Source organism: Nothobranchius furzeri, chromosome 10 (genome assembly GCF_043380555.1).
Source record: "Nothobranchius furzeri strain GRZ-AD chromosome 10, NfurGRZ-RIMD1, whole genome shotgun sequence".
NCBI lineage: Eukaryota > Metazoa > Chordata > Actinopteri > Cyprinodontiformes > Nothobranchiidae > Nothobranchius > Nothobranchius furzeri.
The window spans coordinates 67,118,279-67,133,701 of record NC_091750.1 but is presented as its reverse complement, the minus strand read 5'-3'; the positions used below and the strand labels follow the sequence as shown (position 1 = coordinate 67,133,701).

The window sequence follows — 15,423 nt, the reverse complement described above, 5'->3', positions numbered from 1 at the left end:
GCCGCAGCAACCCCGGTTCGAATCTGGGTCACGGCAAATGTTCCTTAACAGTCTGTCTTTAATAACGTTTCTTTCTGAAGAAACTTTGCTAAGATGACAAAAAAAACAAAGACAGCTATGCAAAAGCTCAAAAGAAGTCATAAAACAGGAACAAGCTGTTGGAATAGAGTTGTTTAGCAACTACTGAAACCTCAAGTAATTGGTGATTTGTCTAACTTCTTTTGGGGGAAAAAACAACTCCAATGCCCAGTGAGTTGACAGCAACAATAGAAAGGTTGGCCATATTTCTAGTCAGAAGATGAGATCCTCTTGTGTGTAGAGATGGGGAAATGTACTTTGAACGTTCACCCAAAATACTTAGGCATCTATGTTTGGAACAAGATCAAATAGAAAAAAATTAAACGTTGCACTAAAAAACACAATGCACAAAGTACTAATTGCTTCCAGCATTGACCACCCTTCGATAGCTCAGTTTGTAGAGCGGAGGACTGTAGAGACAGCTCAAAAGACATCCTTAGGTCGCTGGTTCAAATCCGGCTCGAATGAAAATTTTGATAAAGCTTCTTCATGAGCTCTCGCACTTTTCAAGTCGACATCTTTACAATGGTGTGGTCACAGCTGATCACCACAGCTTACAGATGGAGCTGAGGAAACGTGCCGTGATCGTATAGTGGTTAGTACTCTGCGTTGTGGCCGCAGCAACCCCGGTTCGATTCTGGGTCACGGTAAATGTTCCTTTACATTCCGTCTTAAATGTTGTTTCTTTCAGAGGAAACTTTGCTAAGATGACAAGAAAAACAAAGACAGCTATGCAAAAGCTCAAAAGAAGTCATAAAACAGGAACAAGCTGTTGGAATAGAGTTGTTTAGCAACTACTGAAACCTCAAGTAGTTGGTCATTTGTCTAACTTCTTTTGGGGGAAAAAACAACTCCAATGCCCAGTGAGTTGACAGCAACAATAGAAAGGTTGGCCATATTTCTAGTCAGAAGATGAGATCCTCTTGTGTGTAGAGATGGGGAAATGTACTTTGAACGTTCACCCAAAATACTTAGGCATCTATGTTTGGAACAAGATCAAATAGAAAAAAATTAAACGTTGCACTAAAAAACACAATGCACAAAGTACTAATTGCTTCCAGCATTGACCACCCTTCGATAGCTCAGTTGGTAGAGCGGAGGTCTGTAGAGGCAGCTCAAAAGACATCCTTAGGTCGCTGGTTCAAATCTGGCTCGAAGGAAAATGTTGATAAAGCTTCTTCATGAGCTCTAGCACTTTTCAAGTCGACATCTTTACAATGGTGTGGTCACAGCTGATCACCACAGCTTACAGATGGAGCTGAGGAAACGTGCCGTGATCGTATAGTGGTTAGTACTCTGCGTTGTGGCCGTAGCAACCCCGGTTCGAATCCGGGTCACGGCAAATGTTCCTTTACATTCCGTCTTAAATGTCGTTTCTTTCAGAGGAAACTTTGCTAAGATGACAAGAAAAACAAAGACAGCTATGCAAAAGCTCAAAAGAAGTCATAAAACAGGAACAAGCTGTTGGAATAGAGTTGTTTAGCAACTACTGAAACCTCAAGTAATTGGTGATTTGACTAACTTCTTTTGGGGGAAAAAACAACTCCAATGCCCAGTGAGTTGACAGCAACAATAGAAAGGTTGGCCATATTTCTAGTCAGAAGATGAGATCCTCTTGTGTGTAGAGATGGGGAAATGTACTTTGAACGTTCACCCAAAATACTTAGGCATCTATGTTTGGAACAAGATCAAATAGAAAAAATTAAACGTTGCACTAAAAAACACAATGCACAAAGTACTAATTGCTTCCAGCATTGACCACCCTTCGATAGCTCAGTTGGTTGAGCGGAGGACTGTAGAGGCAGCTCAAAAGACATCCTTAGGTCTCTGGTTCAAATCCGGCTCGAAGGAAAATGTTGATGTAGTTTTTTGATGAGCTCTCACACTTTTCAAGTCGATATCTTTACAATTGTGTGGTTGCAGCTGATCATCACAGATGGAGCTGAGGAAACGTGCCGTGATCAAATAGTTGTTAGTACTCAGCGTTGTGGCCGCAGCAACCCCGGTTCGATTCTGAGTCACGGTAAATGTTCCTTTACATTCCGTCATAAATGTCGTTTCTTTCAGAGGAAACTTTGCTAAGATGACAAGAAAAACAAGACAGCTATGCAAAAGCTCAAAAGAAGTCATAAAACAGGAACAAGCTGTTGGAATAGAGTTGTTTAGCAACTACTGAAACCTCAAGTAGTTGGTCATTTATCTAACTTCTTTTGGGGGAAAAAACAACTCCAATGCCCAGTGAGTTGACAGCAACAATAGAAAGGTTGGCCATATTTCTAGTCAGAAGATGAGATCCTCTTGTGTGTAGAGATGGGGAAATGTACTTTGAACGTTCACCCAAAATACTTAGGCATCTATGTTTGGAACAAGATCAAATAGAAAAAAATTAAACGTTGCACTAAAAAACACAATGCACAAAGTACTAATTGCTTCCAGCATTGACCACCCTTCGATAGCTCAGTTGGTAGAGCGGAGGACTGTAGAGGCAGCTCAAAAGACATCCTTAGGTCGCTGGTTCAAATCGGGCTCGAAGGAAAATGTTGATAAAGCTTCTTCATGAGCTCTCGCACTTTTCAAGTCGACATCTTTACAATGGTGTGGTCACAGATGATCACCACAGCTTACAGATGGAGCTGAGGAAACGTGCCGTGATCGTTTAGTGGTTAGTACTCAGCGTTGTGGCCGCAGCAACCCCAGTTCGATTCTGGGTCACGGTAAATGTTCCTTTACATTCCGTCTTAAATGTTGTTTCTTTCAGAGGAAACTTTGCTAAGATGACAAGAAAAACATAGACAGCTATGCAAAAGCTCAAAAGAAGTCATAAAACAGGAACAAGCTGTTGGAATAGAGTTGTTTAGCAACTACTGAAACCTCAAGTAGTTGGTCATTTGTCTAACTTCTTTTGGGGGAAAAAACAACTCCAATGCCCAGTGAGTTGACAGCAACAATAGAAAGGTTGGCCATATTTCTAGTCAGAAGATGAGATCCTCTTGTGTGTAGAGATGGGGAAATGTACTTTGAACGTTCACCCAAAATACTTAGGCATCTATGTTTGGAACAAGATCAAATAGAAAAAAATTAAACGTTGCACTAAAAAACACAATGCACAAAGTACTAATTGCTTCCAGCATTGACCACCCTTCGATAGCTCAGTTGGTAGAGCGGAGGACTGTAGAGGCAGCTCAAAAGACATCCTTAGGTCGCTGGTTCAAATCTGGCTCAAAGGAAAATGTTGATGTAGTTTTTTGATGAGCTCTCGCACTTTTCAAGTCGATATCTTTACAATTGTGTGGTTGCAGCTGATCATCACAGATGGAGCTGAGGAAACGTACCGTGATCGTATAGTGGTGTGTACTCAGCGTTGTGGCCGCAGCAACCCCGGTTCGATTCTGGGTCACGGTAAATGTTCCTTTACATTCCGTCTTAAATGTCGTTTCTTTCAGAGGAAACTTTGCTAAGATGACAAGAAAAACAAAGACAGCTATGCAAATGCTCAAAAGAAGTCATAAAACAGGAACAAGCTGTTGGAATAGAGTTGTTTAGCAACTACTGAAACCTCAAGTACTTGGTCATTTGTCTAACTTCTTTTGGGGGAAAAAACAACTCCAATGCCCAGTGAGTTGACAGCAACAATAGAAAGGTTGGCCATATTTCTAGTCAGAAGATGAGATCCTCTTGTGTGTAGAGATGGGGAAATGTACTTTGAACGTTCACCCAAAATACTTAGGCATCTATGTTTGGAACAAGATCAAATAGAAAAAAATTAAACGTTGCACTAAAAAACACAATGCACAAAGTACTAATTGCTTCCAGCATTGACCACCCTTCGATAGCTCAGTTGGTAGAGCGGAGGACTGTAGAGGCAGCTCAAAAGACATCCTTAGGTCGCTGGTTCAAATCTGGCTCGAAGGAAAAAGTTGATTAAGCTTCTTCATGAGCTCTAGCAATTTTCAAGTCGACATCTTTACAATGGTGTGGTCACAGCTGATCACCACAGCTTACAGATGGAGCTGAGGAAACGTGCCGTGATCGTATAGTGGATAGTACTCTGCGTTGTGGCCGCAGCAACCCCGGTTCGAATCCGGGTCACGACAAATGTTCCTTTACATTCCGTCTTAAATGTCGTTTCTTTCAGAGGAAACTTTGCTAAGATGACAAGAAAAACAAAGACAGCTATGCAAAAGCTCAAAAGAAGTCATAAAACAGGAACAAGCTGTTGGAATAGAGTTGTTTAGCAACTACTTAAACCTCAAGTAATTGGTGATTTGTCTAACTTCTTTTGGGGGAAAAAACAACTCCAATGCCCAGTGAGTTGACAGCAACAATAGAAAGGTTGGCCATATTTCTAGTCAGAAGATGAGATCCTCTTGTGTGTAGAGATGGGGAAATGTACTTTGAACGTTCACCCAAAATACTTAGGCATCTATGTTTGGAACAAGATCAAATAGAAAAAAATTAAACGTTGCACTAAAAAACACAATGCACAAAGTACTAATTGCTTCCAGCATTGGCCACCCTTCGATAGCTCAGTTGGTTGAGTGGAGGACTGAAGAGGCAGCTCAAAAGACATCCTTAGGTCGCTGGTTCAAATCCGGCTCGAAGGAAAATCTTGATGTAGTTTTTTGATGAGCTCTCGCACTTTTCAAGTCGATATCTTTACAATTGTGTGGTTGCAGCTGATCATCACAGATGGAGCTGAGGAAACGTGCCGTGATCGAATAGTGGTTAGTACTCAGCGTTGTGGCCGCAGCAACCCCGGTTCGATTCTGGGTCACGGTAAATGTTCCTTTACATTCCGTCTTAAATGTCGTTTCTTTCAGAGGAAACTTTGCTAAGATGACAAGAAAAACAAAGAGAGCTATGCAAAAGCTCAAAAGAAGTCATGAAACAGGAACAAGCTGTTGGAATAGAGTTGTTTAGCAACTACTGAAACCTCAAGTAGTTGGTCATTTATCTAACTTCTTTTGGGGGAAAAAACAACTCCAATGCCCAGTGAGTTGACAGCAACAATAGAAAGGTTGGCCATATTTCTAGTCAGAAGATGAGATACTCTTGTGTGTAGAGATGGGGAAATGTACTTTGAACGTTCACCCAAAATACTTAGGCATCTATGTTTGGAACAAGATCAAATAGAAAAAAATTAAACGTTGCACTAAAAAACACAATGCACAAAGTACTAATTGCTTCCAGCATTGACCACTCTTCGATAGCTCAGTTGGTAGAGCGGAGGACTGTAGAGGCAGCTCAAAAGACATCCTTAGGTCGCTGGTTCAAATCCGGCTCGAAGCAAAATGTTGATGTAGTTTTTTGATGAGCTCTCGCACTTTTCAAGTCGATATCTTTACAATTGTGTGGTTGCAGCTGATCATCACAGATGGAGCTGAGGAAACGTGCCGTGATCGTATAGTGGTGAGTACTCAGCGTTGTGGCTGCAGCAACCCCGGTTCGATTCTGGGTCACGGTAAATGTTCCTTTACATTCCGTCTTAAATGTTGTTTCTTTCAGAGGAAACTTTGCTAAGATGACAAGAAAAACAAAGACAGCTATGCAAAAGCTCAAAAGAAGTCATAAAACAGGAACAAGCTGTTGGAATAGAGTTGTTTAGCAACTACTGAAACCTCAAGTAATTGGTGATTTGTCTAACTTCTGTTGGGGGAAAAAACAACTCCAATGCCCAGTGAGTTGACAGCAACAATAGAAAGGTTGGCCATATTTCTAGTCAGAAGATGAGATCCTCTTGTGTGTAGAGATGGGGAAATGTACTTTGAACGTTCACCCAAAATACTTAGGCATCTATGTTTGGAACAAGATCAAATAGAAAAAAATTAAACGTTGCACTAAAAAACACAATGCACAAAGTACTAATTGCTTCCAGCATTGACCACCCTTTGATAGCTCAGTTGGTAGAGCGGAGGACTGTAGAGGCAGCTCAAAAGACATCCTTAGGTCGATGGTTCAAATCCTGCCTGAAGGAAAATGTTGATAAAGCTTCTTCATGAGCTCTCGAACTTTTCAAGTCGACATCTTTACAATGGTGTGGTCACAGCTGATCACCACAGCTTACAGATGGAGCTGAGGAAACGTGCCGTGATCGTATAGTGGTTAGTACTCTGCATTGTGGCCGCAGCAACCCCGGTCCGAATCCGGGTCACGGCAAATGTTCCTTTACAGTCTGTCTTAAATAACGTTTCTTTCCGAGGAAACTTTGCTAAGATGACAAGAAAAACAAAGACGGCTATGCAAAAGCTCAAAAGAAGTCATAAAACAGGAACAAGCTGTTGGAATAGAGTTGTTTAGCAACTACTGAAACCTCAAGTAATTGGTGATTTGTCTAACTTCTTTTGGGGGAAAAAACAACTCCAATGCCCAGTGAGTTGACAGCAACAATAGAAAGGTTGGCCATATTTCTAGTCAGAAGATGAGATCCTCTTGTGTGTAGAGATGGGGAAATGTACTTTGAACGTTCACCCAAAATACTTAGGCATCTATGTTTGGAACAAGATCAAACAGAAAAAAATTAAATGTTGCACTAAAAAACACAATGCACAAAGTACTAATTGCTTCCAGCATTGACCACCCTTCGATAGCTCAGTTGGTAGAGCGGAGGACTGTAGAGGCAGCTCAAAAGACATCCTTAGGTCGCTGGTTCAAATCCGGCTCGAAGGAAAATGTTGATGTACTTTTTTGATGAGCTCTCGCACTTTTCAAGTCGATATCTTTACAATTGTGTGGCCGCAGCTGATAATCACAGATGGAGCTGAGGAAACGTGCCGTGATCATATAGTGGTTAGTACTCAGCGTTGTGGCCGCAGCAACCCCGGTTCGATTCTGGGCCAAGGCAAATGTTCCTTTACATTCCGTCTTAAATGTCGTTTCTTTCAGAGGAAACTTTGCTAAGATGACAAGAAAAACAAAGACAGCTATGCAAAAGCTCAAAAGAAGTCATAAAACAGGAACAAGCTGTTGGAATAGAGTTGTTTAGCAACTACTGAAACCTCAAGTAGTTGGTCATTTGTCTAACTTCTTTTGGGGGAAAAAACAACTCCAATGCCCAGTGAGTTGAAAGCAACAATAGAAAGGTTGGCCATATTTCTAGTCAGAAGATGAGATCCTCTTGTGTGTACAGATGGGGAAATGTACTTTGAACGTTCACCCAAAATACTTAGGCATCTATGTTTGGAACAAGATCAAATAGAAAAAAATTAAACGTTGCACTAAAAAACACAATGCACAAAGTACTAATTGCTTCCAGCATTGACCACCCTTCGATAGCTCAGTTGGTAGAGCGGAGGACTGTAGAGGCAGCTCAAAAGACATCCTTAGGTCGCTGGTTCAAATCCGTCTCGAAGGAAATTGTTGATAAAGCTTCTTCATGAGCCCTCGCACTTTTCAAGTCGACATCTTTAAAATGGTGTGGTCACAGCTGATCACCACAGCTTACAGATGGAGCTGAGGAAACGTGCCGTGATCGTATAGTGGTTAGTACTCTGCGTTGTGGCCGCAGCAACCCCGGTTCGAATCCGGGTCACGGCAAATGTTCCTTTACATTCCGTCTTGAATAACGTTTCTTTCCGAGGAAACTTTGCTAAGATGACAAGAAAAACAAAGACAGCTATGCAAAAGCTCAAAAGAAGTCATAAAACAGGATCAAGCTGTTGGAATAGAGTTGTTTAGCAACTACTGAAACCTCAAGTAATTGGTGATTTGTCTAACTTCTGTTGGGGGAAAAAACAACTCCAATGCCCAGTGAGTTGACAGCAACAATAGAAAGGTTGGCCATATTTCTAGTCAGAAGATGAGATCCTCTTGTGTGTAGAGATGGGGAAATGTACTTTGAACGTTCACCCAAAATACTTAGGCATCTATGTTTGGAACAAGATCAAATAGAAAAAAATTAAACGTTGCACTAAAAAACACAATGCACAAAGTACTAATTGCTTCCAGCATTGACCACCCTTCGATAGCTCAGTTGGTAGAGCGGAGGACTGTAGAGGCAGATCAAAAGACATCCTTAGGTCGCTGGTTCAAATCAGGCTAGAAGGAAAATGTTGATGTACTTTTTTGATGAGCTCTCGCACTTTTCAAGTCGATATCTTTACAATTGTGTGGCTGCAGCTGATCATCACAGATGGAGCTGAGGAAACGTGCCGTGATCGTATAGTGGTTAGTACTCAGCGTTGTGAGCGCAGCAACCCCGGTTCAATTCTGGGTCACGGCAAATGTTCCTTTACATTCCGTCTTAAATGTCGTTTCTTTCAGAGGAAACTTTGCTAAGATGACAAGAAAAACAAAGACAGCTATGCAAAAGCTCAAAAGAAGTTGTAAAACAGGAACAATCTGTTGGAACAGAGTTGTTTAGCAACTACTGAAACCTCAAGTAATTGGTGATTTGTCTAACTTCTTTTGGGGGAAAAAACAACTCCAATGCCCAGTGAGTTGACAGCAACAATAGAAAGGTTGGCCATATTTCTAGTCAGAAGATGAGATCCTCTTGTGTGTAGAGATGGGGAAATGTACTTTGAACGGTTCACCCAAAATACTTAGGCATCTATGTTTGGAACAAGATCAAATAGAAAAAAATGAAACGTTGCACTAAAAAACACAATGCACAAAGTACCAATTGCTTCCAGCATTGACCACCCTTCGATAGCTCAGTTGGTAGAGCGGAGGACTGTAGAGGCAGCTCAAAATAATAATAATAATAATACATTTTATTTCAAAGCGCCTTTCAGGACACCCAAGGTCACTTTACACAAAACACGTAATAAAATACAATAAAACAATAATAAAACCCAAAGAAGAAAAAACAGAGAGAAACATTTCAATAAAATCAGTGGCTGTAGGCAGATTTAAACATGTGTGTTTTGAGTTTTGTTTTGAAAAGGGTAAAACTGTCGACGTTCCTGATGTCTGGGGGAAGTGAGTTCCAGAGTCGAGGAGCAGAGCGGCTGAAAGCTCTGCTCCCCATGGTAGCGAGACGGGCAGAAGGAACCGCAAGATGGATGGAAGAAGATGATTTGAGTGAACGGGACGGGGTGTGAATACTTATAAGGTCTGAGATATATGGAGGAGAGAGGTTGTGGATTGCTTTGAAGGTATGGAGGAGAATTTTGAAGATGGACCTGAATTTAACTGGGAGCCAGTGAAGCTGCTGGAGAACCGGCGTGATGTGGTGAAAGGAAGGGGTTCTGGTGATAATACGGGCTGCCAAATTCTGGACCAGTTGCAGTTTATGAAGGAGTTTGTTGGGAAGACCATAAAGAAGTGAATTGCAATAGTCGATACGGGAGGTGACGAGGCTGTGGACGAGAATGGCGGCAGTGTGAGGGGTCAGTGAGGGACGAAGACGGTTTATGGAACGTAGATGGAAGTATGCTGACCGAATTAAGTTATTAATGTGAGCTTGAAAAGAAAGTGAGCTGTCGAGAATGACACCCAGACTCTTGACATGAGATGAGGGGGAGACTGTGGCGCTGTCAATAGTTAAAGAAAAGCTGTCAGATGTTGAGAGGGTGGAGTTAGTGCCAACAAGAAGAAGTTCAGTTTTATTGCCGTTGAGTTTGAGGAAATTAGAGGTGAACCATGATTTGATTTCAGAGAGGCAGAGTGTAAGGGAGGATGGTGGGAGAGTTGAGTTGGGCTTACTGGAAATGTAGAGCTGGGTGTCATCTGCAAAGCAGTGAAACTGGATAGTGAATTTGCGGAAGATTTTGCCGATAGGGAGGAGATATACTATGAAGAGGAAGGGCCCCAGGACAGAGCCCTGGGGCACACCTGACTTGACTGGGGAGGGTTCTGAGGTAAAGGATTTTAACTGGATGAACTGAGTGCGGCCAGTAAGGTAAGATTGAAACCAGCTGAGGGGGGTGTGAGTGATGCCTAAGGAAGAGAGTCTATTGAGGAGGATGGGATGAGAAATGGTGTCAAAGGCCGCACTCAGATCGAGGAGAATAAGAATAGAGATTAAACCAGAATCAGCAGCAATGAGTAGGTCGTTAGTGATCTTGATGAAAGCTGTTTCTGTGCTGTGGTGGAGACGGAAGCCAGACTGAAACTGTTCATAAAGGTTATTGCGGGTGAGATGGGAATGGAGCTGAGATGCAACAGTTTTCTCAAGGACTTTGGAAATGAAGGGAAGATGGGAAATGGGACGGAGGTTATTGAAATCATTGGGATCTAAACCAGGTTTTTTTAGAATAGGGCTGACTGATGCGGATTTGAATAGGGATGGGACCGTACCAGGGGATAGTGAGGAATGAATAATGTCTGTTATAAAAGGGAGCAGAGAAGAAAGGCACGATTTAACTAAAACAGTTGGAATAGGGTCCAGTTGACAGGTGGAAGGTTTGGATTTGGTGATGTAATCTAATATTTCTGAGGGATGGGGAAGTTCAAAGGAGGAGAACGGAATGGTGGGTTCAAATAAATCAGGAGAGGGAGGGGAGGAATGAGGTAAAGAGAGATGGATTCTATTGACCTTCTCATTAAAAAACTGAAGGAGAGAGTTACAGGTTTCTGAAGAGTAAAGATGGATGGGTAGGGAGTCGGGAGGCTGAAAAATGCTGTTCATGATGGAAAATAATGTTTTAGTGTTGCTGGAGTTGGACGAGATGAGACCGGAGTAATACTGAGATTTGGCATGGGAGATGGAGTCCTTGTAGAGAGAAATCTGAGCAGAATATAAGTCTTTATGGATGGTGAGACCAGTTTTCTTGTAGAGTCTTTCAAGCCTCCGGTTGGTAGCTTTCAAGGAGCGAAGGGCAGGGGTGAACCATGGAGCAGACCGAGTAAAATGTACAGAGCGGGATTTGATGGGAGCAAATGAATTAAGGATAGAAACCAGACCGTTATTGTACTGAATGACAAGATCATCGGGAGTAGAGGACAAATTAGGGGTCAAGGTGGCAAAACTGGAGGACAGGGAGGCTAGATCAATGTCCTTAATATTACGAAAAGAAATGATACGTGGTGACTTGATGATGGAGAGACGGAGGGGAACAGAAAAGGAGATGAGGAAGTGGTCCGTGAAAGGGAGCGGGTCAGCTGTACAGTTGGAGGGGGTCAGGCCGGAGCAGCAGATTAAATCCAGGGTGTGACCTTTAATGTGAGTGGGAAAATTGGCATATTGATGAAAACTGAGGCTGTCCAAAGATGAGGAGAAGTCTTTGCTGAGGGGGAGGGCCATATTGTCCATATGAATATTAAAATCACCAAGTAAAATTACATTTGGGGAAAGGGAGGACAGATGGGATAAAAGAGCAGAGAGTTCATTTAAAAACTCAGGGCTGAACTTGGGGGGACGATAAACAGTGACAATTATTGTGGGGGTCGGGCCAGAGAGTTGACAGGCGAGGCATTCCAGAGTGGTGAGAGGAGGAAGGCTTACGGGAAGGACCTTCCAAGTCTCGCGACCGCCGCGGCCCGACCCACGGGGTTTGGAGAGGTAAACAAATCCGGGAGGAGTACAGTCATTGAGTTGTGAGAAATCGCTGGGTTGTTGCCATGTTTCGTTCAGACAAAGAAAGTCTAGCTTATGGTCACTGATGGTATCTTGGAGGAGATGTCCTTTACCAGAGAGGGAGCGAATGTTGAGAAGACCAAAATTAGCAGTGCGGAAGTCCCTGGCGACAGGAGCATTAGCCCGACTAGCCAGCCGGGCTAACACGCTGGAGTCGGCAGCTCGGCAGGTATTCCTGGGTAGCCGCCGGCTAGTCGTGGACCAGAAGGAGGGTATTCCTTTGGAGCCGTCGAGATGGAGGTTCCGCCGGGACCCCCGATGGATATACCGACGGCGAGGCTGGAAGGTGATGTCGGGGAAGAGGCACAGAGCTGGTGGTGGAGATCCGGAGTAGTGAAAGCGGAGGTTGAAGAGCTCCGCCGCCGAGTACTGGAGAAGGCCATCCACGGACAGAAGAATGAGCGACAGGATGATCCAGGCCAGTGCGAGGCACACAGAAATCCTGCTGGACCACATTATGGAGTGGAGCAGGGAGGTGGTGATGTGCAACCAGAATGCAAGCTGAGCAGGTAGGTGAAAATGAGTTTTCACCGACACAGGGATGTGACTAGGGTGAAAAAGAAGAAAAAAAATACAAAAAGTTTGTTTGCCAGCGAGCAGCGGCAGCGAGACGCGCCAGCGTTCACTCAACCGGAACCGGACAAGATGACATCCTTAGGTCGCTGGTTCAAATCCGGCTCGAAGGAAAATGTTGATAAAGCTTCTTTATGAGCTCTCGCACTTTTCAAGTCGACATCTTTACAATGGTGTGGTCACAGCTGATCACAACAGCTTACAGATGGAGCTGAGGAAACGTGCTGTGATCGTATAGTGGTTAGTAATCTGCGTTGTGGCCGCAGCAACCCCGGTTCGAATCCGGGTCACGGCAAATGTTCCTTTACATTCCGTCTTAAATGTCGTTTCTTTCAGAGGAAACTTTGCTAAGATGACAAGAAAAACAAAGACAGCTATGCAAAAGCTCACAAGAAGTCATAAAACAGGAACAAGCTGTTGGAATAGAGTTTTTTAGCAACTACTGAAACCTCAAGTAATTGGTGATTTGTCTAACTTCTTTTGGGGGAAAAAACAACTCCAATGCCCAGTGAGTTGACAGCAACAATAGAAAGGTTGGCCATATTTCTAGTCAGAAGATGAGATCCTCTTGTGTGTATAGATGGGGAAATGTACTTTGAACGTTCACCCAAAATACTTAGGCATCTATGTTTGGAACAAGATCAAATAGAAAAAATTAAACGTTGCACTCAAGATCACAATGCACAAAGTACTAAGTGCTTCTGACATTGCCCACCCTTCGATAGCTCAGTTGGTAGAGTGGAGGACTGTAGAGGCAGCTCAAAAGACATCCTTAGGTCGCTGGTTCAAATCTGGCCTGAAGGAAAATGTTGATAAAGCTTCTTCATGAGCTCTCAAACTTTTCAAGTCGACATCTTTACAATGGTGTGGTCACAGCTGATCACCACAGCTTACAGATGGAGCTGAGGAAACGTGCCGTGATCGTATAGTGGTTAGTACTCTGCGTTGTGGCCGCAGCAACCCCGGTTCGAATACGGGTCACGGCAAATGTTCCTTTACAGTCTGTCTTAAATAACGTTTCTTTCCGAGGAAACTTTGCTAAGATGACAAAAAAACAAAGACAGCTATGCAAAAGCTCAAAAGAAGTCATAAAACAGGAACAAGCTGTTGGAATAGAGTTGTTTAGCAACTACTGAATCCTCAAGTAATTGGTGATTTGTCTAACTTCTTTTGGGGGAAAAAACAACTCCAATGTCCAGTGAGTTGACAGCAACAATAGAAAGGTTGGCCATATTTCTAGTCAGAAGATGAGATCCTCTTGTGTGTAGAGATGGGGAAATGTACTTTGAACGTTCACCCAAAATACTTAGGCATCTATGTTTGGAACAAGAGCAAATAGAAAAAATTAAACGTTACACTCAAGATCACAACGCACAAAGTACTAAGTGCTTCTGACATTGCCCACCCTTCGATAGCTCAGTTGGTAGAGCGGAGGACTGTAGAGGCAGCTCAAAAGACATCCTCAAGTCACTGGTTCAAATCTGGCTCGAAGGAAAATGTTGATAAAGCTTCTTCATGAGCTCTCGCACTTTTCATGTCGACATCTTTACAATGGTGTGGTCACAGCTGATCACCACAGCTTACAGATGGAGCTGAGGAAACGTGCCGTGATCGTATAGTGGTTAGTACTCTGCGTTGTGGCCGCAGCAACCCTTGTTCGAATCCGGGTCATGGCAAATGTTCCTTTACATTCCGTCTTGAATAACGTTTCTCTCCGAGGAAACTTTGCTAAGATGACAAGAAAAACAAAGACAGCTATGCAAAAGCTCAAAAGAAGTCATAAAACAGGAACAAGCTGTTGGAATAGAGTTGTTTAGCAACTACTGAAACCTCAAGTAATTGGTGATTTGTCTAACTTCTGTTGGGGGAAAAAACAACTCCAATGCCCAGTGAGTTGACAGCAACAATAGAAAGGTTGGCCATATTTCTAGTCAGAAGATGAGATCCTCTTTTGTGTAGAGATGGGGAAATGTACTTTGAACGTTCACCCAAAATACTTAGGCATCTATGTTTGGAACAAGATCAAATAGAAAAAAATTAAACGTTGCACTAAAAAACACAATGCACAAAGTACTAATTGCTTCCAGCATTCACCACCCTTCGATAGCTCAGTTGGTAGAGCAGAGGCCTGTAGAGGCAGCTCAAAAGACATCCTTAGGTCGCTGGTTCAAATCCGGCTCGAAGGAAAATGTTGATGTAGTTTTTTGATGAGCTCTCGCACTTTTCAAGTCGATATCTTTACAATTGTGTGACTGCAGCTGATCATCACAGATGGAGCTGAGGAAACGTGCCGTGATCGTATATTGGTTAGTACTCAGCGTTGTGGCCGCAGTAACCCCGGTTCGATTCTGGGTCACGGCAAATGTTCCTTTACATTCCGTCTTAAATGTCGTTTCTTTCAGAGGAAACTTTGCTAAGATGACAAGAAAAACAAAGACAGCTATGCAAAAGCTCAAAAGAAGTCATAAAACAGGAACAAGCTTTTGGAATAGAGTTGTTTAGCAACTACTGAAACCTCAAGTAGTTGGTCATTTGTCTAACTTCTTTTGGGGGAAAAAACAACTCCAATGCCCAGTGAGTTGACAGCAACAATAGAAAGGTTGGCCATATTTCTAGTCAGAAGATGAGATCCTCTTGTGTGTACAGATGGGGAAATGTACTTTGAACGTTCACCCAAAATACTTAGGCATCTATGTTTGGAACAAGATCAAATAGAAAAAAATTAAACGTTGCACTAAAAAACACAATGCACAAAGTACTAATTGCTTCCAGCATTGACCACCCTTCGTTAGCTCAGTTGGTAGAGCGGAGGACTGTAGAGGCAGCTCAAAAGACATCCTTAAGTCGCTGGTTCAACTCCGGCTCGAAGGAAAATGTTGATAAAGCTTCTTCATGAGCTCTCGCACTTTTCAAGTCGACATCTTTACAATGGTGTGGTCACAGCTGATCACCACAGCTTACAGATGGAGCTGAGGAAACGTGCCGTGATCTTATAGTGGTTAGTACTCTGCGTTGTGGCCGCAGCAACCCCGGTTCGAATCTGGGTCACGGCAAATGTTCCTTTACATTCCGTCTTGAATAACGTTTCTTTCCGAGGAAACTTTGCTAAGATGACAAGAAAAACAAAGACTTTTATGCAAAAGCTCAAAAGAAGTCATAAAACAAGAACAAGCTGTTGGAATAGAGTTGTTTAGCAACTACTGAAACCTCAAGTAATTGGTGATTTGTCTAACTTCTTTTGGGGGAAAAAAACA

General features: G+C 42.8%; 5 non-coding genes across 5 annotated transcripts; all 5 read left to right on the top strand.

The window, feature by feature from the left end:
• The first annotated feature begins 3,901 nt into the window (after positions 1–3,901).
• trnay-gua (transfer RNA tyrosine (anticodon GUA)) lies at positions 3,902–3,990 on the top strand. Its single transcript is given in 2 exon segments — positions 3,902–3,938; positions 3,955–3,990. It is a non-coding gene; the product is annotated as a tRNA-Tyr (tRNA).
• Positions 3,991–4,593: 603 nt separating this feature from the next.
• On the top strand, positions 4,594–4,682 carry trnaf-gaa (transfer RNA phenylalanine (anticodon GAA)). Its single transcript is given in 2 exon segments — positions 4,594–4,630; positions 4,647–4,682. It is a non-coding gene; the product is annotated as a tRNA-Phe (tRNA).
• Positions 4,683–5,278: 596 nt separating this feature from the next.
• trnay-gua (transfer RNA tyrosine (anticodon GUA)) lies at positions 5,279–5,367 on the top strand. The gene is given in 2 exon segments: positions 5,279–5,315; positions 5,332–5,367. It is a non-coding gene; the product is annotated as a tRNA-Tyr (tRNA).
• A 1,288-nt stretch (positions 5,368–6,655) lies between these two features.
• On the top strand, positions 6,656–6,744 carry trnay-gua (transfer RNA tyrosine (anticodon GUA)). The gene is given in 2 exon segments: positions 6,656–6,692; positions 6,709–6,744. It is a non-coding gene; the product is annotated as a tRNA-Tyr (tRNA).
• Positions 6,745–7,539: 795 nt separating this feature from the next.
• On the top strand, positions 7,540–7,611 carry trnah-gug (transfer RNA histidin (anticodon GUG)). Its single transcript has one exon. It is a non-coding gene; the product is annotated as a tRNA-His (tRNA).
• The last annotated feature ends 7,812 nt before the right edge of the window (positions 7,612–15,423 follow it).